Below are 24175 nucleotides of genomic sequence, written 5' to 3'. Positions count from 1 at the left end.
TGAGCATACAGACCTTACTTCTCTATATATTCAAAGTACAAATCTTGTCCTCATAGTGAAATTAGGTGTCAATATTCTTAGAGATAGGGTGGACTGAGACACTCAATCATCACCCACCCATAATTTCTCACAGTTATGCTAGAGCTACAAAGAGAATTCTGGAGATGAGTCTTGAATCTCCAAACACTATAGATATGAGGCTCTTATTTTCTGGCTCCCGTTTGCAGCCCACCATTGGTGACAGGTCTATTGTAATATGCCCAGAGAACTGAAGTCTTTAGTAAAGTTATTAAACTCATGAAAGGTTAGGTAAGGTGGATTTTTGGTGAAAACCAGAGAAGAGTCTAATCTTCATGCCTGAAATGATGCATACAGATATGTTTATGCATGGAGCGGAAAGAAGCATGAGGAACGAGCCAAGGCTCAGAGATCAGCAGAAGAGCTGTGGGCAGCTGCAGTTTGGTTCAAGTTTAATAAGATCTCCAAGGTGCAAGCATACCTCAACTGACATTCCTACCTTCAATTCAATTTATGCCCCGATTGAATGCACTTTGTCCTAGCTCTTCCTTGTTCTCTCATATCAACATAAGAACTGTGACATGTTCATCCACTGTAGTAACTAAGGTCTACCCTCTACCTGCTTGTTCTGGGCCAGTCACTCTCAGGATTTCCTTCTTTTTCTTTTTTCTGTCTCTCTTAAGCACTTCCGTGCTTTACCTCTCTTTGCCAAAGAGAATTATATCTGAGGAATTTGCAATGAAAAATTACTTCATGAAAAATGAATTTAAGTCTCTTATGGCAGTTCTACAGAATGCTGAGTTAAACAGAAGAGACTTTGGAGTTTGCTTCCCTGAAGGGCTTCCCAGTGCCATTCAGTCTCATTTTGTTCAAACATTCTCAAAGACCAGGAGCTCATGACTTTGGCTGGTTCCATCATTCTACCATTGGGCAACTCTGGTTGCTGAAAAAATGTTTCTTAACATCAGCAGAAATCAGCTTCCCTGTATTTCTTATTGTTGGGACTAATTCATCTACTTGGAGCTACACAGAAATACCCTGTTTCTAGTTCCACATAACAGAAAATACGTAAAGACAGTTTTCACATAGCAAGCCCCACTTCCTGTCAACGCTTCTACCGCCTTTCCACTTCTTGCCCCTGCATACACACACACACACACACACACACACACACACACACACGCACACACATACTTGACCAATTATCTATTCTTTTCTCCAGGCAAAAATCAGCCAGTTATTTTGTATATTCTTCATATGACTCGATGAACCATTGATATGTCACCATTCTGGTTACTCAATCCAAAAATGCTTGAGCCAACCTCATTCCTACAGCCAATTTAGCAAAGAGGGTTAAGAGTGAGAGAGGAAAGTTGGGGGGACTCATATTTATGGAACACTTACCAGATTCTTCAGATATCTGGTTCACTTCAAGTTTTAGTGGGCCCCTCCACCCTTGGTCTGATTCACAGAAATCAGTCATACCTAGATACATAAAACCTTCCCTGCTTGATCCTGACTTGCTATCAGTTGACAACTCATGGCTCCTCCTGCCATGATTTTGCTTCTCACTTGAACTTTTCAAGACTTAACCATCATTCTTCTTCTGCAAGACAGTTGGATTAAGTTCCATTCTTCCTGCAGATAACATGAGGGCTGAATGTAAGAATTTTCTTCTTTTGCATTAAAGCCACAGAATGGAATTCATATCCTGGGCACTGAGTTGGCAAAGAGCTGCTGAATCCACCATGAGGAAATATTGGCAGGGAGGGGTAAAGGGGAGTATATAGATAAAGAAGGAACAATTTATCTGTACTGGCCCTGTTATAGTCTTGGGGATAGGCATCAATAAAATATAGTCTCTGCCCTCATATAGAAATCTAGTTCAGAAATGTTAGGCCACTGATCCTCATATAATCCTTCCATAAGAAAAGCAATATGGTGTCATAAAAAGTGCTAAATTGGAAAGTAGAAAACTGTGAACGAAATCTCTAATAAGTTGTCTCACTCTTCTTGGCCTCCTCCTTTTCCTCATATAGGCAAGCAAGACGGCACAAATTGAAAGCTCTGTAAGGATATTGGAATACTAAGGATTGGTGATTTTAAGGTTTTTAACACATAGGGATTGTAAGACAGTAAGGTAAATTGGAAGAAAAGCTCCAGGACTGAAATAGTTAATTCGTGACTTCACATTAAAAAGCATTCATTGAATATTTAACATGAAGTACATATTAGCTGTTAATCTTTAACCGGGCTGGTTTCAATATTTGACATTTAAATTAAATAATCATACCACATTTAATAATAAAGTCACTGTATGTTAAATACTACTTAGTTATTGAAACCATATGTTACTCTAACCACATTGTGAGGGATTCGCGTGTTTTCAATAACCATCTGATCTCATTTCATGTAGAGCACAATGCACGTACTATACCATGAAAAGCAGAGAGGCTATTTATATCAGCCCCGAATGATTATTTTAAAATAATTATGTTGAGTTTGACTTTCCTACTGATCCCCCTACCTAATAACCTATCTACCCATTGTTTAGATGCTGTCAGTGAAGTTTACTTGTGATAGACTATCTGCCTGAGCTCTTGTTGCATTGTACCTGCATTACCCAAGTGAGTACCACTAATACCAATCAACCCTTCACTTTGTTCATATGATGCCAATCTACTTTGTTGAATTGATTGACAGGAATGCAAACATTTCTATTTTTAATGTTTCTCTGTGATCATAAAAGGCAGACTTTGCCTTAAACAGAGTGTTCCCATTTCTATTCTTCTCTCATTTAAACAAATTCACAGTCACCAAATACGAGAATGTGAATGAGTTCTTATTGGGTCATCATACTCCATTTTCTCAAGTACTGGTAATTTGTGTTTTTGATATGAGTGTATTGACAATGTCTTTGCAGCCCTAGTTTATACCAATGATGTACTAGTTGTGCTCAAAGCATCTGAGGTAAAGGAAGGAAGAGAAAGGGGTGGGAAAGGGTCAGAAGAACAACACACTTCCCTTAAGATATTTTGGTGTGATTCCCAGCCTGCTTTTGAGGTAGATCTTTTTGGGGAAGGCTGTATGTTTGCTAGAGTCAACTACCTTGTTGAAGTCCTATACAAAGTCATATAATTTAATCAGTGACTTGGAAAAGACTCCCTATTCAATATTTGGTGTTGGGATAACTGGCTAGCCATATACGAAAGATTGCAGCTAGACCTCTTCCTTACACTATGCACAAAAATCAAGATGGATTAAAGACTTCAATGTAAGACCCAAACCCCCTGGAAGACAACCTAGGCAATACCATCCTGGACACAGGAACAGGCAAGATTTCATGACAGAAACACCAAAAGCAATCATAACAAAAGCAAAAGTCGACAAGTGGGATCTAATTAAACTTAAGAGCTTCTGTACAGCAAAAGAAATTATCAAAAGAGTAAACAGACAACCTACAGAATGGAAGAAAATATTTGCAAACTATACATCTGACAAAGGTCTAATATCCAGAATCTACAAGGAACTTAATTTTAAAAGAGAAAAACAAACAACCCCACTAAAAAGTGGTCAAATAACATGAACAGATACTTCTCAAAAGAAGATATACAATGCAGCCAACAAGCATATTTAATAAGCCTCAATATCACTAATCATTAGAGAAAAACAAATCAAAACCACAATGAGATACTATCTCACACCAGTCGGAACGATTATTAAAAAGTCAAAAAATAACAGATGCTGGCAAAGTTGAGGAGAAAAGGAACACTTATACACTGCTGGTGGGAGTGTAAATTAGTTCCATCTTTGTGGTATGGCAATTCCTTAAAAAGCTAAAAACAGAATTACCATTCAACCCAGTAATCCCATTAATCCCAGATGAATATAAGTCATTCTACTATAAAGACACATGCATGTGAATATTCATTGCAGCACTATTCACAATAGCAAAGGCATGGAATCAACCTAAATGCCCATCAATGACAGATTGGATGAAGAAAATGTGGTACATATGAACTATGGAATACTATGCTGCCATAAAAAATGAGATCATGTTTTTTGCAGGAACATGGATGGAGCTGGAGGCCATTATCCTTAGCAAACTAACACAGGAACAGAAAGCCGAATAATGCATGTTCTCACTTATAAATGGGAGCTAAATAATAAGACTCATAAATGTAAAGAAGGGAACAACAGACACTGGGGTCTACTTGAGGGTGGAAGGTGGGAGAAGGGAGAGGAGCAGAAAAAAATAACTACTGGGTACTGGGCACAGTGCCTGGGTGATGAAATCATGTGCACAACAAACCCCCATGGCATGTGTTTAGCTATGTAACAAACCTTCACATATACCCCCAAGCCTAAAATAGAAGTTAAAAAATAAAATTAAAAAATTTCTAGGAAATATATGAGATCAAGGGATGAATATACATTTTATGTTGTATTTCACATTAGAAATGACAAGCACTGGAAAAAAAATCAGTGGAATGGAGCTTTAGAGACTATCTAGTCCACATCTGCATTTTGTTTGTTTGTTTGAGATGGAATCTTGCTCTGTCACCCAGGCTGGAGTGCAATGGCATGATCTCATATCACTGCAACCTCCACCTCCTGGGTTCAAGCAATTCTCCTGCCTCAGCCTCCAGAGTAGCTGGAACTACAGCCATGTGCCACCATGCCTAACTAATTTTTGTATTTTTTTAAATAGAGATGGGGTTTTGCAATGTTGGCCAGGCTGGTCTCAAACTCTTCACCTCAGTGATCCACCCACGTTGGCCTCCCAAAGTGCTGGGATTACAGGTGTGAGCCACCGCCCCCGGCCCACATCTGCATTTTAAAGATGATCAGCTATCTAGAACATTTAAAGATTTGCCCCAAATCACATAGCTGGTTAGTGGTAGAGTTTGCAGTCAGATCCAGTACACATAATTAATTCTTTCCAGTACATTACAGGGCTGTCAAAATTCTGCTTGTCTTTTCAAATCAGATTCCTATCCTTAATTTTTCCTTTTCTTAAATCAGCAGAATGGAAGTAGTTGTAGTCCTGGTCTTCTCATCCTGCTCCCACATGGCTGTGAACACTTTTTTTTTTTTTGTCTTACACAGTTGTCATCTATTCTATCCCTTCCTTGAGTTCAGCTCTCTGATCATGAGAACTTAGAGAGACAGGGAGGTCAGCATTGACCAAGGATTATTTCCTCCTGTTATCTTACTTAATCTCCTTTTTCTTTTAGGAGGTAAAGGAAGGAAGAGAAATGGAAGGGAATGGATCAGAGGAACAACACATACTTTTAGGAGAAAGGAGATTAAGGAATGTCTGCTTCATGTATTCCATTGTGGCCTGAATTTCTCATGAATGTGGGCCCACTCATTGATTCTCTGCAGATACAGCACATGAGTTATCCTGAGACAATTCCTAAAACTTAGGCTGAACCTATAAAATCAATGGATAAGTCCTTCTAGAACAGTTACAGCTGCAAATTTAGACCAAACTAGTCAGTAACAGTGTCAACTTGGTGACACAATTGAAATGACTGGCACCATTAGGATTCTATGAATGGTGCTTCTCGGCAGAACAAAGCCTAAGTCAGAATTATATTATAGTATGGCACCTGATTCCTTAAACTAATTTATGTGACAGCATAATGGATGCCAGGACGTGATAGAACTTTCTCAGAGAGAATGGTTTTGATTGAGGGAAAACAAAACCAAACCAAAGAAACTATAAGATGATCAGCGGAATCTGAACTCTGACTAGATGTTTAATGACACTTAGAAACTATTGTTACAGTTAAGTTTGTGGCAGGCTGAATAATGCCTCCTTCTCTCAAGGATACCCATGTCCTAGTCTTTGGTACCTGTAAATGTATTACCTTATATGGGTAAAAGGAATTTGGCAGATATAATTAAGTTAAGGATTACTCTGGCTTATCCAGGTAGGTCCTACATGTAATCACAAGGTGTATTAGCCCATTTTCACACTGACATAAAAAACTACGTGAGACTGGGTAATTTATAAAGAAAAGAAGTTTAATTGACTCACAGTTCCACATGGCTAAGGAGGCCTCTGGATACTTACAATCATGGTGGAAGTCAAAGGGTAGGCAAAGTGTATTAATCTGTTCTCACACTGCTATAAAGAAATACCTGAGACTGGGTAATTTAGAAAGCAAAGAGGTTTAATTGATTCACAATTCCACAGGGCTGGGAAGGCCTCAGTAAGCTTACAATCATGGCGGAAGGGGAAGCAGGCACCTTTACAAGGTGGTAGGAGAGAGAAGAGTGAAGAGCGAAGAGGAAAGAGCCGCTTATAAAAGCATCAGATCTCGTGAGAACTCATTCGCTATCACGAAGCAGATATTACCGCCCTCATGATCCAATCACCTCCCACTGGGTTCCTCCCTTTACATGTGACGATTATGAGGATTCCAATTTAAGATGAGATTTGGGTGGGGACACAGAGCCAAACCATATCACACGGCATGTCTTACATGGTAGCAGGAGAGAGAGAGAGAGCAAGCACGTGAGCGCAAAGGGGGAGGTGCCACTCACTTTTAAACAACCAGATTTCATGAGAACTCAGTCACTATCATAAGAACAGCAAGCAGGAAGTCACCTCCCATCAGACCCCTCCTCCCACAGGTGGGGATTGCAATTTGAGATGAGATTTGGGTGGGTACAGAGAGCCAACCCATATCACAAGGGTTCTTAGAAAAGGGAGCCAACAAGGTCAATGAATAAAAGACCATATAGCCACAGAAGCAGAGGGTGAGTGATACAGCTAGCATTCAAGGAATGCCATTTGCAGGAAGAGGGAAGAAATTTATTCTCCCCTGTGGAGCCTTGAAAAGGAACCAGAACAGATAACATCTTGATCCTTATGACTCATTTCCAACTTCTGACCTCCTGAACTATAAAATGATAAATTTTTGTTGCTTTACGCCAGTAAGTTTTTGGTAATTTGTTACAGGAACAATAGAGAAGTAATAAAATGCAAGAAGTCTATTATTCTGTTTTAACGGTTGTTGGCTTTTACAAGTTCATAGTATAATATGTATATATGAATAAAACCATGTCTTAGATTTGCTACAAAATAATCCAGTGTATATGGAGAAAAGAGTGTGTGTGGCGGGGAATATTGATGAAACAAGATTGCAGATGTTGTAATTTTGAAGGTGGATATGGTTACATGTTTAAATTTCTTTGCTCTTGTATATATTTGAATATTTCTAAATTTAAAAATTTTTAAATTAGGGGCATAATGACAAGTTTTTCCTACTTAGCAAATCTTCCTAGAGCTGACTTGCCTGAGACGGTCATTTTGCCTTCCCTCATTCTTTCTGTTTCCCCCATCCTCAATATTCTTAGCAAATAATGAAGGAAGAGTTCTGGTAAGATTTCTAGTGACCTGGCAGACCTGGTTGGCAGGCAGGGTATGTAATTGCTACAGGAGAGTCGGTTCTATTTGGATACAATGTCAGCCTGGATTTCAGTGGTGCTGGGGAATCTTTCATAGCACTGGTCTCTATTTTTATACAAAACTGAGAGATAAAAGGTAGAGAATACCACTGCTTCTGTTATTCATGGTGAATTTATTTAATTTGGCATTTTTATAATCATGTGACATACACTAGGACAACAAATAGTTCCATTTTCTTGGTTTCTCCCTGATAAGAATTTTGAGCACGTTATCAGAGAAATGTCTGCCTATTCTTCGACTATCTACGTAGACAGTTTTAATACAGTGGTTCTCAGTGGAGCTATGCATCAGAATTAACTGTAGGTTTATGAATTTTAGCATAATTTCCAAGGCTACACCCTAGACAAAAATCAGAAGCCCCAGAATAACAGGGAAACACTTTTTAAGTAAAGAAGTGGCATGAATAGGTTTTGTTTTAGAAAGTCAGTTTTGATAGCTGTGTGAAAGATAAGCTATAATGGTGAGACACAAAAGAGAATCCAATTAGGGGAGTATTTTAGTAATGCAAGGGAGATATGATGTGCAGATGAAATAAGGAAATGTTATTGGAGATGGAAAAGAGAAGGTGAATTTGAAAGGGAAACAATAGTTTTTGGTAACTTAAATAATGAGAGGAAATAAGTAGTGGAAGATATATATATAATGTATGTATAGGTGTGTGTTTGTATATATACACACATATATACACATATAAAATGTGTGTGTATATATACACATATATACCTGCATATTTGTATATATACACACATATACATATATAATGGCATATTTATATATGCATATATGTATATATAAGTGTATACATATACATATGTTATATACATATATATGTATGTATATATACCAGGCTAATTCTTGGTCCTGTTGTGATAACCAGTAGAAACACAGATATGGCTCTTCTCCACTGTCCCACCATCTTCATCCTTCCAACTGTAAGGAAGAAGATTCCTTCTAAAACATGCTCTTGCCTCTTTTTCCAGAAGGTAAGGAGTGGGACAAGATTTCCATGGTCTTATGCAATTTGTAAATAAGAAAGAAATAACTGGAGAGGTTCCTGGGAAGAAACACAAGGTGTGGAAATGTGTCTTCACCAGGTCGCAGGATCCCTCATTTCTCTTAATTTCCTCCAGTGGTGATTCCAAACGCACATCACTCTCTTCATGCCCATTTCTCCTTTGCTCACCATCAATGGCACCTTCCCAGGCATCCTGGTCTCTGACTAATCTGTAAGATTGCCAGCAGCTGTGCACTTTCTGGACCTGGGCAAGACTTTGTCCTTGGTTCCTACCATTGAGAAACATATCCCCAGGAGGAAAACCAACTATCTGAGTCTTTTCTTTTTCCTACATAAATCACTGTTCTGTGCATAAAAAAATTAGAGTGAAAACATGTATATTTTATTCCTATATAGGTCATAGCTAAAGAATGTCTCTAAACAGAGAGTTACTATTCACAGCCTCGTAACTGCCTCTCTAAACAGGGAGTTACTATTCACAGAACTCTAATTAACTAGAGTTCTGTATATTCTTTTACTGTCAAATGTAATATCTGAGTTTTCCTTAGTTTACTACAGCCAGGACATCCCATCAGGAAGAGATGCTGCACTTTAAATTCATGAGTACCTGTGTACTGGATGAATATTCTAGCAGAAGCCTACCATTTGTCAGCATTTTCATAAAAAAGGAAGCTCCCATGACAATATATGATCATACTTAAGCTAATAATTGTCTATCCTTCCTAATGATGAGGGGATTCGGATAGATTATTTGAGTAAAATTTGGTCTTAACATAGGTTTCTTCATCTAGGGAGTTACCCCAAGCTGTAGTAATACCACAGTTACCACTCCCCTTGCCAAAATCTGATGGAATGCCTACAAGGTGGGAGAGACTCACCAGAGCTGGATGGACACCTTGGGAGTGAGTGAAGGACAGGGAAATACTGCATAGCCATGTCTTGGACCATTCTTTTTGACAGAGGAAAAGAACACAGTGGAACATTTTGTTATCATTAGCTGTCAGGCTGTGGCTATTCCACGGTTACTAGTCAGAAGGCAAGATGGCCAGCTTTGTTAAATATAGTAATATGTTCTTTCCACATGTGTTAAGAGAGGGAAAGTAGAATAGGTAACAGCATTTGTCAGACTACCCCGTTGTCAGCTTCTCTGATGTGATAAACATTGTCTAAATCCTTCTTGGCTTGCCTTTTCCCCACTTTGAAGGACAAATATTTTAAAGACAGGATTTCTTAGGATTCTTTGCACAATGGGAGAACCTTTAGTGAATGCCATAATGCTAAGTTGTGTTTAAATCTCCAGCAGCCCTTAGGTTCTTCACAAAGAGCCCCAGAAACCTCCTCACTAGAATGGCTTTGTTGTGAAGACTGGCCTGACTCACTCTGTCACTAAAGGCTTTGTGAACTGGTGCTTCTGGACAGTTATAGAAGAAATTTTACAGCAAGACCCCTCTCCAGCACTTTATGTTGGTAATCAGAAAAACAAGCCACTCTTTGACTTTACTTTGCTAACCCATTACTAGACAGTTTCCTCTTATAATATCAATGATGTTGCCACTTTTGAGGAGTAACCCATTTTTTCCCTATTGTAGTCTTCAAAATACCATGAGTATAACACCAAGATTAGTGTACTATTGTCACAAGTGCCCGTGTACTAGGTGATTGCTGTTACCCAGTCATGCACCTAACAGCTAATACTGTTTTGACTTCTACTGATATCATCAAATAACAGAATATAAAATTGTTACAGCCTCTACCTGTTGATGATTATAATCCAATTCAGTTGTTTCATAAAGAGTCTGAGTAGGCAAAGCAACCCTAAGTAAAAAGAACAATGATGGAGGCATCACATTACCTGACCTCAAACTAACTATAAGATTACATTAAGCAAAATAGCATGGTACTGGTAAACAAACAAACAAACAAACAAAAACAGACACATAGACCAATGGAACAGAATAGAGAACCCAGAAATAAAGTTGCACACCTCTATAGCCACCTAATCTTGGACAAAGTCAACAAAAACAAACAATTGGGGAAGGATTTCCTGTTCAATAAATGGTGCTGGGATAGCTGGCTAGCCATGTGCAGAAGAATGAAACTGGATCCCTACCTTGCATCATATATAAAAATTAAATAAAGATTGATTAAATATTTAAATGTAAGACCTCAATCTATGAGAATCCTAGAAGAAAACCTAGGAAACACCATTCTGGATATTGGCCTTGGGAAATAATTTATAACTAAGTCCTCAAAAGCAATTGCAACAAAAACAAAAATTGACAAATTTGGACCTAATTAAACTAAAGAACCTCTGCATAGCAAAAGAAACTATCTACAGAATAAACAGACAACCTACAGAATAGGAGAAAATATTTGCAAAGAATGCATCCAGCAAAGATCTAATATCCAGAATCTACAAGGAACTTGAACAATTGGAAAAGCAAAAAGCAAATAACCTTATTAAAAATGTGCAAAAGACATGAACAGACACTTTTCAAAAGATATTCAAGCCACCAACAAACATATGAAAAAATGCTCAATATCACTAATCATTTTACCAAAAAGACACATGCACTTGTATGTACATCATAGCACTAATTCACCATAGCAAAGACATGGAATCAACCTAGATTCCCAGCAGTGCTGGACTGGATAAGAAAATATGGCACATATACACCATGGAATACTACACAGCCATTAAAATAATGAAATCACGTCCTTTGCAGCAACATGGATGCACCTGGAGGCCATTATCCTAAGTGAATTAATGCAAGAACAGAAAACTAAATGGTGCATATTCTCACTTATACATGGGAATTTAACATTGGGTACTTGTGGACACAAAGATGGCAACAATAGACACTGGATACTAGAAGGGGAGGGAGGGAGAGAGTCAGGCAAGGGTTGGAAAACTGTTGGGTACCATGCTCAATACCTGGGTGACCATTCATACCCCAAACCTCAGTATCACCTAATGTAGCTGGGTAACAAACCTGCACATGTTCTTCCTGAATCTAAAACAAATATTTTTTTTCAGTTGTTTTGTGTTGTTTCTTTACTTCTTTCCTATTACTAAATCCTTTGATTTATTCATGGGGAGAAGATTCCTGTCCATTTTCTGGCATAAAAATATGAATGAGTTCTCAAGTTAAAGCAAAATTCAAGAATATAGAAATACCTGGAGTCTGGTCTCATCTTGGGCTAATTTTGAAAGTTTGACAAAATTACAGCACTTATTTATAATAATACTGAATTTTAGGTGATATGTAATCAACTGTCGCTGTTCAAAGACATCATTGCAGCCAATTTAGAAAAAATTTAATACATATTTTTGCTAGTTGCACTCACACCTAATGTTACTTCTAATGACACATCTTTTAATCTCCATAATGTTAATTATTGTCAAAGTTATTTGACTAATCACAATGTGTCAGGCACAGTGCCAAGAAACTAATATTTATTATCTTCCTTAATCATTACTATTACCCTAACAAGTAGGTTCTATTATTATTTTCACCTTAAGATGAAAAAGTCTTAGTAAAGTTAAGCAATTTTACCAAGTTTACATCATTAGACTCAACTGTGCTTCACACTGAACCCTGTGCTTGCTACACTAATGTTTTACTGCTTAATTGTGCAACTAGAAAGTCATTGTCTCACTAGGGTGAATCATAGCAGCCCTAACTGCTTAGGCGTGCTAAAGTGTCTCATTGCTAACCATTCTTGATAGGACTTAGTGCGTTTAAGCATCAGATGATTGGTACACAGAGCAGAAGACATGTTGCAGTAAAGAGCCCTGAGTTTCAGAATCAACCAGCCCACATCCCATCCCTTCTATTGTTAGACGTAAATTCGTTATCAAACCCATGACTGCTCCCTTCCTCTAAAGGAGCTGGAGTTGTGAAGGCAGCCTATAGTTTTGAAAAAACAGACTAGGTTTATGCCATGACTTATGGCATTACTTGAAGTGAGCACCAAGTAGCCATTAGGTTCTTTCTAACCCAATTATCATCTATTTCAGATTCATTTGAACTGAACAACAGCTGAGTGCCCAGAAATTTGCTGAGCATTGTAGGCTACATTTTCACATTTAATGCTCATGATTACTCTATCCCTACCTTAAAGAAGAGAAAATTGAATGTTAGTAGTAAAATGACTTGCCCATGATCAGAACCAGTGGATAGCTAAGCCGAACTATGAATTTCAAGTCTAGTGCTTGTCTGTTTCCCACACTGCTTCCTAGGACATAGGTAAATCCCTCTGAAACCTAATATGAACACTGCACATTCTCATTGTTTTGAAGTTTATTGACCTCTCTGGGTGTTTGACATTTTGCTAATTTTCTTGACTTTTTTTTTTAAGTAAAAAAAAAAAAAATTCTTTTCCAATACTTCCACAGGGTAGTATTTTTAGAACTTTCAGTGTCCTGGGGGCCTTAAAAGTTGAAGAAACCCTTAGCAGTTTTACAGTGGTTACATGTTGAGAGCAGGAATCTCATCTACCATTTGCCCTCATGGTACCGACTGGGCCGTAGACCCAAAGTTCAGGGCATTGGAGTCTTCGTTATTGCTTTCTATAGGCTGTCCTGCAGAATTGGGCTAAGGTGCTGGCCTGCCTCATGCTTGGCATATTTGTGAGTCAGTAGGATTTGTTTTCTGTTAAACCACTCAATCACAGGGAGGGATAGAGGGTAGCAAACTCACCTTCCATTTACTGGTTTGACCAGTTTAAAGTGAATAGGAGCCCAGAGAGATTTCTCACTTTCCACATCCTGCTGTCAAAGTAGGCAGTGGATCGGGGGTGTGTTTGGAAATGGCAGCTGTCTGGTGCCTCCAGGGCAGCTGAGTGGGAACAGTGAAAAGAAAATCTGGCATGGAGAGACCCACGAGTGTCCCATTTCATCCTGAATCCGGGTTGGCCTGTTCAAGGTCGTGCACAAAAGCTGAACCAGTGACCCACACTTTGATTCCTTCAGTCTGGATATTCAGATTTGAAAAGGCTTTGCATTCTCTGCTCTCTGCTTCTCCCTAAACCTCCCCAGCCCTCTCTACTCTCATTCATTCGCACAACACCCCATTCTTTGAGCTGTAAGAATAGCTTCACTTTCAGGAGCCTCAGGGTGCCCAGGTGAATCCGTCTTCTTTGGGGATTATTGTTCCCTTTCTGATTAACATCTCCGGACAGTTAAAACCATTTCGTATCACCAGAAATATCTTGAATCATTCTCAGCTTTACTCTGAAATGACTGCTGTAGAGTTTACTTTTTTTTTAAGCAAAGATATTAATGAGATGAATCAGCTGGGCAAGGGAGAACTTTCTGGAAAGAATCACAAATAATAAAAATATTTTCTCCTTTATAGAAGTATTGCTGGTTCAAAGAACACAGGCGAGGGAAAAGAAAAGCAGTAACAAACTGTAAACAAAGAAAATCCACTCTGAGCTCACCTTACCTTGCATAGCTGCAAAAGGCAGTGCTGAAAACTCAAAGTATGCACAAACACTAACTCTGATCCGTGGTTTGTCTGATTTATATTATATTCCACTCCTCCAAGCCAGCATGATCTTTCAACCTTAGTCCTGACTGATATTCATTTTACCTGTGTATTTCTTTTGCTTTTTAATCAGTTACTTTTTAAATCGGCATTATATGTGACATTCTGTTACTTATTTTATATTCCTTTTAGAATAAGGTTGAAATGCAAACAAAATATATACTATATATGTATGTATATAAATTATAAGTTATATATTTACATAAATATAAAATAGATGAACAAATTAATAGTATTGTATTTTTAACCAGCAGTAGTGGCATTTTTATTTCTAGGTTATATTAATGCAGTTGTTCTCTGCCCTCCTATAATTCAGAACACTTAGGGAGATTTCAAATATATAGTTCTGCAGCCCAGACCTATTAAATTAGAATTGAGATAGTTAATATCCACAGGGGAAGAAATGCCAGGTGACTCCTTATTAGCAGTGGTTAGAGAAGAATCATTGCTTCCTGCTCTTTTATTCACTCATTATTTAGTTATTAATTCAATTGCATATGAATTCATGCATTCAAGGATATAGAGACCAAGTACACTTTTCATCTTCTTGAAGAGCTCATTACTTTATGGCTCTGCTGAGTCTTCAGAGGACATAGCAGAAGTAATGCCAGTTGATCCTGTAAGAAAAATTCCTGGGCTCATGCACTTAAAGGAATTCTGTTATAGTTAATGAACATGGTAAGCAATACCCCTATGACTAAAGTCCTGAGACTCCATTCATAAATTGAGCAATTCATTTGAATTAGTTCCATATTTCTCATTAAATGAGGAAATATTATTAATAATTCCCATTAAACAAATAGATGGTAAGTATAAAACCAATTTAGACTATAATCTTGTCTCCTAAGTGTTTATCTCAGTCTAGGAGATATTCTATTTGTATTACTATTAGTACATACACTTTCATGAGAAAATCAACGTGCTCCCATTTAAAGGAGACTGAACCATTGATCTTCATCATATTGGTAGTTTTACAATTTGCTGGGGGTCACAAGTATGAGTGGCAGCAACTCAGATGAGGAAACACGTAAACATCTAAACTATACAGACCCAATGTCAGGAATGAAGGGGAGTGATAGTTACAACGCAAGAAATGAGATCATTGAAACTGTGTGATGTGGACTTTACCAATTCTTCCCCTGGAATGGTTCTTCATAATCATAATCGATCTTACCCTCATCGATGCGGGGAAGACAGTCATATAAGGGAAGAGAGCTCAGAGGAGCTATTTTTAATTGCCTGGCGTATGTTGTGCTCTTTGGTGATATTTTTCATTCTAAAACCCATTTTAAACACCCTGGCAAACTGTCCAGTACCTGCTGTTGCATAAATGCTGTAGAGTCCGATGGCTAAGACCCTGATCTTGGGAGTCCACCAGTGCTGGGTTCAACTTGCTGCATCCCTTAATATTGAGGGACCATATTACTAAGTTCTCTCCAAGCCTCAATGTCCCTATTTGTAAAATTCACATAATAATAAGTACCTGCCTCTGTGGTTGTTGTAAGGATTAAATGTAAAGCAGTTAGCATTCTGCCTGGCACATCATGACTGCTCAATTCCTTTTATCTATAATATTATTATTATTGTCGTTGTATTAATACACGTGGCTTGACCAAGATAATGTGACAAACCAATAATTTGTGTACACTTGGAATACTTCATGAATTTCTCTGCATCCACCTTTTCCATACCCAGTGTATATCATGGGAACAGATATGATTCTGTATTGATGTCAATGGGGGGTCATCTGGAGTGGCTGCTGCCATCATGCTGGCTGCAACAGGGAGGCGCTGGCTGCAACAGAGAGGCACAGCTGGGCTACATGCTCTGCCCTTTCTGAGTTGGGGTGGGAGTTCCCCAGGTGCCACTCCAGCTGCTCAAGCCATAGCTGCAGACTCCGGCATCCCTGTGCTCTCTGGGCCAGGAGCAGGAGGGAGCCCTACCCTCCTAGGTGCAGCTGTAGCCACCCAAACCACTGCTGCAGACCCAGGGACCTCCTGCTCCACAGGGCAGGTAGATTCAGGCATCTCTACACTCTTAGGGGCTTGGGAAGGCACCCCCTGCCCTTGCAGGCTCGGAAGTGCCTGCTCCCACTGCCTGGCTTCTCCCTGCTGTCAGCACCTGCTCTGATCTCAGAGCAAAGTCAAGGCTGAGCCAGGGCACTGTCACAGCCTAGCTGGGTGTGCACATGCTCAAGGCAGTGCTGACATGTCAGTCTCCTGCCGCCTTAGCCCCCTCCAGACTTTGGGCACTGAGGAGCATGGGAGGGAAGCCAGGGGCACCTGAGGGCAGCTTGGCACTGGCCTTCAGGCACCCCTTTGCACCCACAGCTTGGGGGCCATGAAGGGCAGCAGGAGGCAGACAGGTTCCTGGGCAAAAGTGGGTGGATTCCCAGTGAGACCTCGGCTTCAGGCCAGGGAGGGTCTGAAGGCTGGGGGCTGGGCTGCCAGTCATGCAGACTGGAGTGGGAACTTGTGGTGCCTTTTCTGGACCTGCTCATGGCCACCCATGGGCCAATCAGCATGCACTTCCTCCCCTCTTAGGCCCACAAAAGCCCATAAAATCCAGGCTCAGCCAGAGCTGAGATGACCTCGGGAGGACCAGCTGCAGAGAGGAGGTACCCACTCTAGGGCCTCCTCTCTGCTGAGTGCTGCACAGAAGATGGGATGACCAGCTGCAGAGAGGAGCTATGCTCTCTGCTAGGAGTTGAACACTTATTGGGACACCCCAGTGGTGAAAAGGAGCCCTGTGGGAGAATGAGCCTTTCTATCGCTCAGTAAGGCTCCTCTTCCTCTGGTTCACCCTTCACTTATCTGTGCACCTCATTCTTCCTGGTCACAGGACAAGAACTCAGGACCCACCAAATGGCAAGGCTAAAAGATCTGTAACACAAACAGGGTTGAGCCATGCTGCTTGCTCACCATGTTGTGGGTGAAGAGGAGGAGAGAAGAGCTGCAGCCCTTTGGGGCGCCCAAACCTGGGAGCTCCCCAAGCCAGGGTTGTGACTCCCTCTTTAGGGTCCTGTGGTTCCTGGTGTCTCCAAGCTTCCAGGGACCATCACATTCCCTGGTGCCAGCTGTGGAAGCTGGTTGTGGTATGCTTAGTCCAGCTGCAGCCTCATAGAGAGCCAGCTACCATGCCAGCACCTGGAGCTGCCTTCCCTGAAGTAGCAGCTGGCGTGTCTGACTGTGCGGTGGCCAGACCCCACACTCATTCACATCCTCACATCCCCTCCCCATCCCCCACCCCCACTGCTCCACACCTGACTTGCAGTCTCCCTTGGAGGCGTGGGATCCAGGCCAGTAGTGTGAGCTGAACACAGGCTGCCAGGCCGAGTGGGTGGAACAAACCCAGCGGGCCCAAGCAAAACTTGGGCAAAGCACCACCAGCCACAGGTTTCTGGCCAGAAAAGTCACACCCCAAAGATCCCATAACAGTATTATGTATGCTATTTGATCCATTTTAAAAGGTTTTTCAAGGAGATCCTTGAGGTTGTCCACACAATATGCATTAAGCATGCAGCAGTGTACACACCACAGAAACCATGGCATCTGTAACTCAAACTACCTAAGAAGACATGTCTACTCAGCAACTGGAACCAGGGTAATAGTCTTAGGTTGCCATCCAAGGAGATACTGAGAAAATGTCTTAAGGTGAAGATATATTTTGTTTTATCTTTATTCTTTGAAAATCTTCATTCCTTGCCTCCATTATCTGTTTGTTGTTGTTGAGACAGAGTCTTGCTCTGTCAGGCAGGCTGGAGTGGAGTGGCACAATCTTGGCTCACTCAAACTCTATCTCCTGGGTTCAAGCAATTCTCTTGCCTCAGCCTCCTGAGTAGCTTGGATTGCAGGCATGTGCCACCATGCATGGCTAATTTTTGTAATTTTAGTAGAGACAGGGTTTCACCATGTTGCCCAGTTTAGTCTTGAACTCTTGGCCTCCAGCAATCCACTTGCCTCGGCTTCCCAAAGTGCTGGGATTGCAGGCATAAGCCACCATGCCCAGCTGCCTCTATGACCTTTTGTGAAGCCAATTGACGTTGCCAACGACAGCATCTAATTTGTGTATTTTCTCCCACACAAAGTCAACGTACAGTTTTTTTTCACCACTGATTTTTTGCTTGAGACAGCTAGGAGCGTAATTGTGTTCTTTTCTGCAACAGCATTCCAATTCTGCAGAAATAACTGCTATACCCTTAAAGATTTACATGCCACTTTTCCATCAGAGCTCTGGGGCTCTCAACTCATCGTCTTGGTTGTGTGGTGGTGACTAGAAAAAAGATTCATCAATAACTAGATTTCAAGGATGAGATAGGGTGGGTTAAATCAAGACATTAACAACCAGGAGATATTGTAAACTGGAACCAGTACCTGCTTGTACATATAGTAATCCTATTGAAGTAACTATCATTTTTGTGAAAAACAGTAACTCTCCCCTAGTTTAAGTAACAGATGATAGATGATTGGAGGAGGAGGAGGAGGAGGAGGAGGAGGGAGAAATGAGAAAAAATGAAAAGAAAACTTACATGTTTTTGAGGTAGAGAGCTTGCCAAATTCTAAAATTTAGACTAAAACCCCCATCAACTGTATGACTAACAGATAACATTCCTAAAACATCAGCCTATCCAAGTGAGCTGTCCTCACGTAATCTGAGATCTCACTGGCTCAGGAGATTAGCTTCCAGTTTAGTCCTTCAAGAATGCCTGATAATTCAATGAAAGGCATTACTTCTGTATTACATTTTAATATAGTACAATAACTCAAAACAAGTTAAATACATTAGTATAGTCATTGTTGTATGATATGAGTCATGTACTAATAGTATATTCATAAGCATGCAGTACTGGAATAGAAAACTCAGGGACTATATCTGTGGCATGTATACTGTCATGTAAGAGTGTTTTCCAGAAAAAGTCCATGAATTTCATGGGTCCACATATCAAAGGCATGGCTGTCAAAGTAGCAGGAGAATTTTCTAACTCCCAGAAAACATTAACGTCTCTGCCATTTTCGTAAAGCTACATTCTATCAATTGTATTGTTTTAAACAAGGACTATACTAATATATTTAATTATCTCATTTTAGTTATTCTACTGTTTTAAAATTTAATGCAGAAATAAGACCTTTCATTGAACTATACATCTGTTATAAGAGATCAAAAGATGCCACTCAGAAATATACCACTTTGGCATATTGATTGTTGATATTTGCTAAATCAAAATATCGATTATTTTGAGTTAAAGACTCTTGAAAACAGCAGATTCAAGGTCACTCTAACCTTCCTTGTTTTTCCTGAAAGCAGAAACTAAAATCCCCATGTGAAAAGTTCCCTCCCTGTGCCAGAAGAAAGAAAGACATTCTTATCACCAGAGATGGGGAGTCAAGATCAAGAGGAATCTGTAGAAACAAACCAAACTAACCTTTATGTTTCTAGTCCCTTTTCCATAATTAACTTCTTTCCCCAAACTCCTTTGTTATTTCCTATTTTCACAATTTACCACTCTGCATCTAACCTAGTATATAATCATTCAACCCTAACTGCTGTCTTTTGGTTTTCATTTCTCTTGTAAAGGCTCCTATGTACACGTAAAAGTTCCTAAGTACAATTTCTATGCTTTTCTCCTGTTCATCTGTCAAATGCCAGTTTAATTCTTAGGCCCAGCTGGAGGTCCTAAGCGGGTAGAGTAGAAATTTTACCTCCCCTGCACCACCATATATTCCACTTTTAGGTGTTGCCTTTCTCAATCCCATTCTTAATTCAAATCATAGTTTTGACACAGCATGAAGTTGCTTCCAAGCGCTGGCTGGCCTCTCAGAGTAGAACTTTCCCAATGTCCTGCGCTTCTGGTCCCATCATTGTCAAAGGATCTGTGGTCAGCCGACTCTTTTCCAATCTTGACCACTGCGGTTTTCTAAGGACCACCCTTTTTTTTCTCTCGCTCTTCAGTTTTCTTCCTTATTACACTCACATCCTCCTCTCAGCCTCACAACTCTGCTCCCTCCTGCTTTTGTGCTAGAGCTGTGTGTCTTCTGAAGACAACAGTTGTTAGGAATCTGGTGATCTTTTTCTTTCTTTGTGATCAGTACTAGTGCAATAACCAACAACATCATCTCATTTTGTTTCTAATATTTGGCTCATGAACTATTTTCAGCATAAGGGCTGACGAATGGCTTTAATAATAATTTTTTAAAACCTTCAGTATTTGGATGTTGGAATTTACCAAAAATTAGTATTATATGTAACGAAGAGAAACAATTTAAATGATATTAAGAAAAATTTCCAAATTAACTAATACTGTGGACCATGCTACCCGGCTTTCATATTACAAATAATATTTTTCTCTTTTGGGCTTCCTAATGCCAAATCTAAGGCTTTTCTTTCCTCATTACTTTATCTCTGTCTCTCACACACATATACTCTAATGCGGAGACCTACTTAAAGAAGGATAGATTAAGGAGAAAAAGTAATGACTGGAAACTATCTAGATATGAAGCAAGAGACAGACTAAGCAAGTGGATTACTCAATTATGAATTATTTGGCAAAATTTCTCTCAGGGAGATCACAATTCATTCTAAAGTGTGCGTAACTGCAGGCTGCTACGTTGCTTGAACTCACTATTTGCCACCATCTGCTTTCCTATGAATTTATTTTCTGTGCAACTGGTTTTGACAGAGTCTCAATGTTTAGAAATTCATTTTCTTTATTTTCATGGTTATCTGAAGACTTCCATGATAATGCTTGATTCTATAATTAAGATATTGTATACATAAATGTCTATGGAATGGATGTGATGGATTTTAAAAAAAATTTAATATCCAGCTTGCCTTGAAAGCAATTCAATTCTCTAGATGGACTTTTTAAAACATTCCAAGATATTTAAACTACTTTGAAAGGTCATTGGGCGGAGAGGCAAATAGAAAGAACTTATAAGTAATATGTAGATGCTTAGTAAAAGTAAAACAAAACACCAGTTGGTAGAGTAAGTGCTGGATAGAGCTTCATCTATTTAGCATTGTCTTTGCTTACGTAAAATCATCATCAGTGGTAGTACATAGTTTTTCAAGAATCTTGACAATGGTTTACAATAAATATCTAAGCCACTTTAGAAACACAGGCCTGGAGAAGAATATCATCATAACCAAGAGAAAAGCTCTGAAATAAGAAATTTTTGGTCATCTAAATATTAAAATATGACCCTACTGGTTACGTAATATCAGTTTTTTACTGCATGTAGCTATATTTACTAGATAAAGTCTCTATTTAGATAAGTTTGGCCAAATAGATTAGACTTCAATAATCACAGTTGGGCAGAAACAGTAAAATAAATATTTCCAAATAACTTCTGTATATTTTTCACTTGTCAGATTCTTTGTTGTATAATCAATGTCTTGCAAATCTAGCATCAGTGTAACCTGGGGAGATCTTAAAAATACAGATTCCCATATGTGCCCTAACTCTACTGACTCTGAACCTTCAGGTGGGACCTGAACATATTTATTTTAAAGTGTCTCCGGAGAGAATTCTTATGGAATGATCCAAATGCCAGTCCAAAGAGTTTAGGAATTAATGAGTGGACCCTGAAAAACATGTGCTGAAATGCTATCAAGAAAAATCAGACTGACTTCTCCGTCCATACATGTGCCCCCACCAATATAGGCACGTGCATGCACACACACACACACACACACACACACACACACACACACACCATGCAAAATACATAAATACATGTGATGGTTATGTATGCCTGAGAGGAGGAGGATTCAGCTAGAATACCCATGTTTGATCAGCTCCAATTACAGAAATAGCTGCACATAAATTGTCTGCCCTAAATGAGACGGACCTGCCAATGCTCAGTTTACCTTTGCAGTAGAAGTCCTCAAGGGGCACTATGCTTGGGCAAGTTTGCTTTGCATTCAGAGTCCCTGGACTTTGGGCAATATTAGGGTCCTTCTGTCCCAGGGATATTTCCAGGGCGTGGCTCTTCTCACAGCATTTCGACCTCCTTGTATTGCTTACTTCCTAGCTCCTTTTTTAGCAGCACTGCAGAATCCTGGACTGAGAAGCATATGCTCTTCTCGGGAACACAGCCCCCGTTTGTTCATCGCGTCACTGGGAAGCAATCTCTGTGAATTCCACTGTAGCGTGAACATGAGGAAGAGCACGAGTGTGTGGCTTAGGGTTTTCTAACCAACCAAATTACCTGGTTCCTTTTCCCGAGGAAGATTTAAGAAACAAACAGACTATGTAGTTCATGGATTAAATTTGACATTTTGATTTGGTGTAAACAGGAGAGAAAGGTGAACAAGCTGCAGTTAGCTTGGAGATCCCCCCCTCTTTGGTTTTCACTGGTCAAGCACTTTGTCTAATTGCTGGGGCCTTCGGCCTCTGTGTTGCCTTTCCCTTCCAAACAGATATTATTCCAAACTTCATTGAGTTTTTGTCTCCAAGGTCTTTGTTCACTCTGCTGAGGAAAAGGGTTAGAACAAGTATCACTAATAATAAAATTTAGTTCCAAATCAACTCTGCTTTTCCTTAGATGCAAACATTTTAGTGGTAGCTTAATATAGCCCAACTTATTGAGAAAGAGATGCTATGAAGGACAGGCAATGAGGCACATTTTCCAGGAAAAGGGCTGCTCCAGGTCACACAGGCTGCTGTCTACGGATCAATGGACAGGCAGGAGGCAGGCAGTCTCTAGCCAGGGGATCGGCCTCGTGGAGGCAAGCCCAGGAAGGCCTGCTCACTGTTGTCCTGCTGGCCATTAGAGGGAAACAGAGGCTCATTTGGCCCAGTTGAAAGTCAACTTTTAGATGGTCTCTGAAGTCTAATCGTATCACTTTGGATAGATCTGATATCTGCTCCCATCTCTGATTTCTCATTTTAGACATGTGGGAACATATTTAATTGGCCATGTGTCAATTTCAGGCCTCTTAAGTGCAAACGTAGCTGCTTTTGCATTCAATATTTCTATATTCTACCTGCAGACTTGCACCCTAATTTCTAGATGCTGGGGAAGCAACAGCCATTATGCTATAATTTATCAGGGGACTGGAGCTAAATCACATGCCCTGGAGTTTTCTCATGTCTTCTTATAAATGTAAACTGCGAGGGTCTCTGTTCTGCACAGTGGCTTAGCTAACATAGAAACAAAAGGTGAGTCAGTGCTACATGTGGATTGCTCTAAATCAGAAGCTGTTTCTAAATGTTCCTAAACTTTCATCTGGAAAAGAAAATATTTAGTTGTTCATATGAGCTGTCTGTTGCATATAAGTGGAGAGAAACCCACACCCCTGCTCTTCTAAATTTACTTTAAAAAATGTGTTCTGTCCTATTACTATGTGTGTGTAGACACGGTATTACTGCATTTCAAAGTGTGTGCTCTGTGTATGAACCTGAATTTACACCGTGGGTGTTTATCTCTTCTGGTAACCTGTGCAAAGAACTTCCCCATTTCTCAATCCACCAGTGTTTGAGTAATTCAGCCCTCCTTTCCACTCGGTTTGTTAACAATCGATAAGTCAGATTCTGTTCACCTCTCTGATGATCTCATGTGAAAGCACACATAGCAGTTTCTCTTCCCTGACCCACATCTTGGAAGTGGACCACGCTCATCAGCTACTGGCATGTCCTCCCACAGGATTCAGAACGCACTGGGCCCAGCCGCGGAGAAGCATTTAATTGCAGACCAGCCATCTGTTTAATATAAACTACATCTGCCAGCAGCCTCTTGGCAGTCTGAGGAATGAATTTTGTAAAGGAAAATGAGAATGGCTCATCAAATGGCAGCAGGGAAACGCTCTTCTTAAAGCTTTCCCACTTTGACACCCTCAGGTCTAGGCCAAGGCCATGCTTGGAAAATAACATCAGTGTTACTCGACTTCACAATTCAAAGAGAGTTAAATATTCCCCAGAAACTTAAATCAAGCTGGTGTGGATTATTCAGGCATTTTTTTTTTTTTTTTGTTAAATCATACTAACTCAGGCTTTGAAGACAGTAAGCTAAACAAATGACCTAAGGGACAAGAGCTGACCGAATGTGGGCGTGATCTCCCCGGCAATAATCTGATCATAAGCTCATAGTCTGGAATCAGCATCATATT

The sequence above is a fragment of the Theropithecus gelada genome, chromosome 7a, assembly GCF_003255815.1.
Source record: "Theropithecus gelada isolate Dixy chromosome 7a, Tgel_1.0, whole genome shotgun sequence".
NCBI classification, from domain to species: domain Eukaryota; kingdom Metazoa; phylum Chordata; class Mammalia; order Primates; family Cercopithecidae; genus Theropithecus; species Theropithecus gelada.
This window is presented reverse-complemented; position numbering follows the sequence as displayed.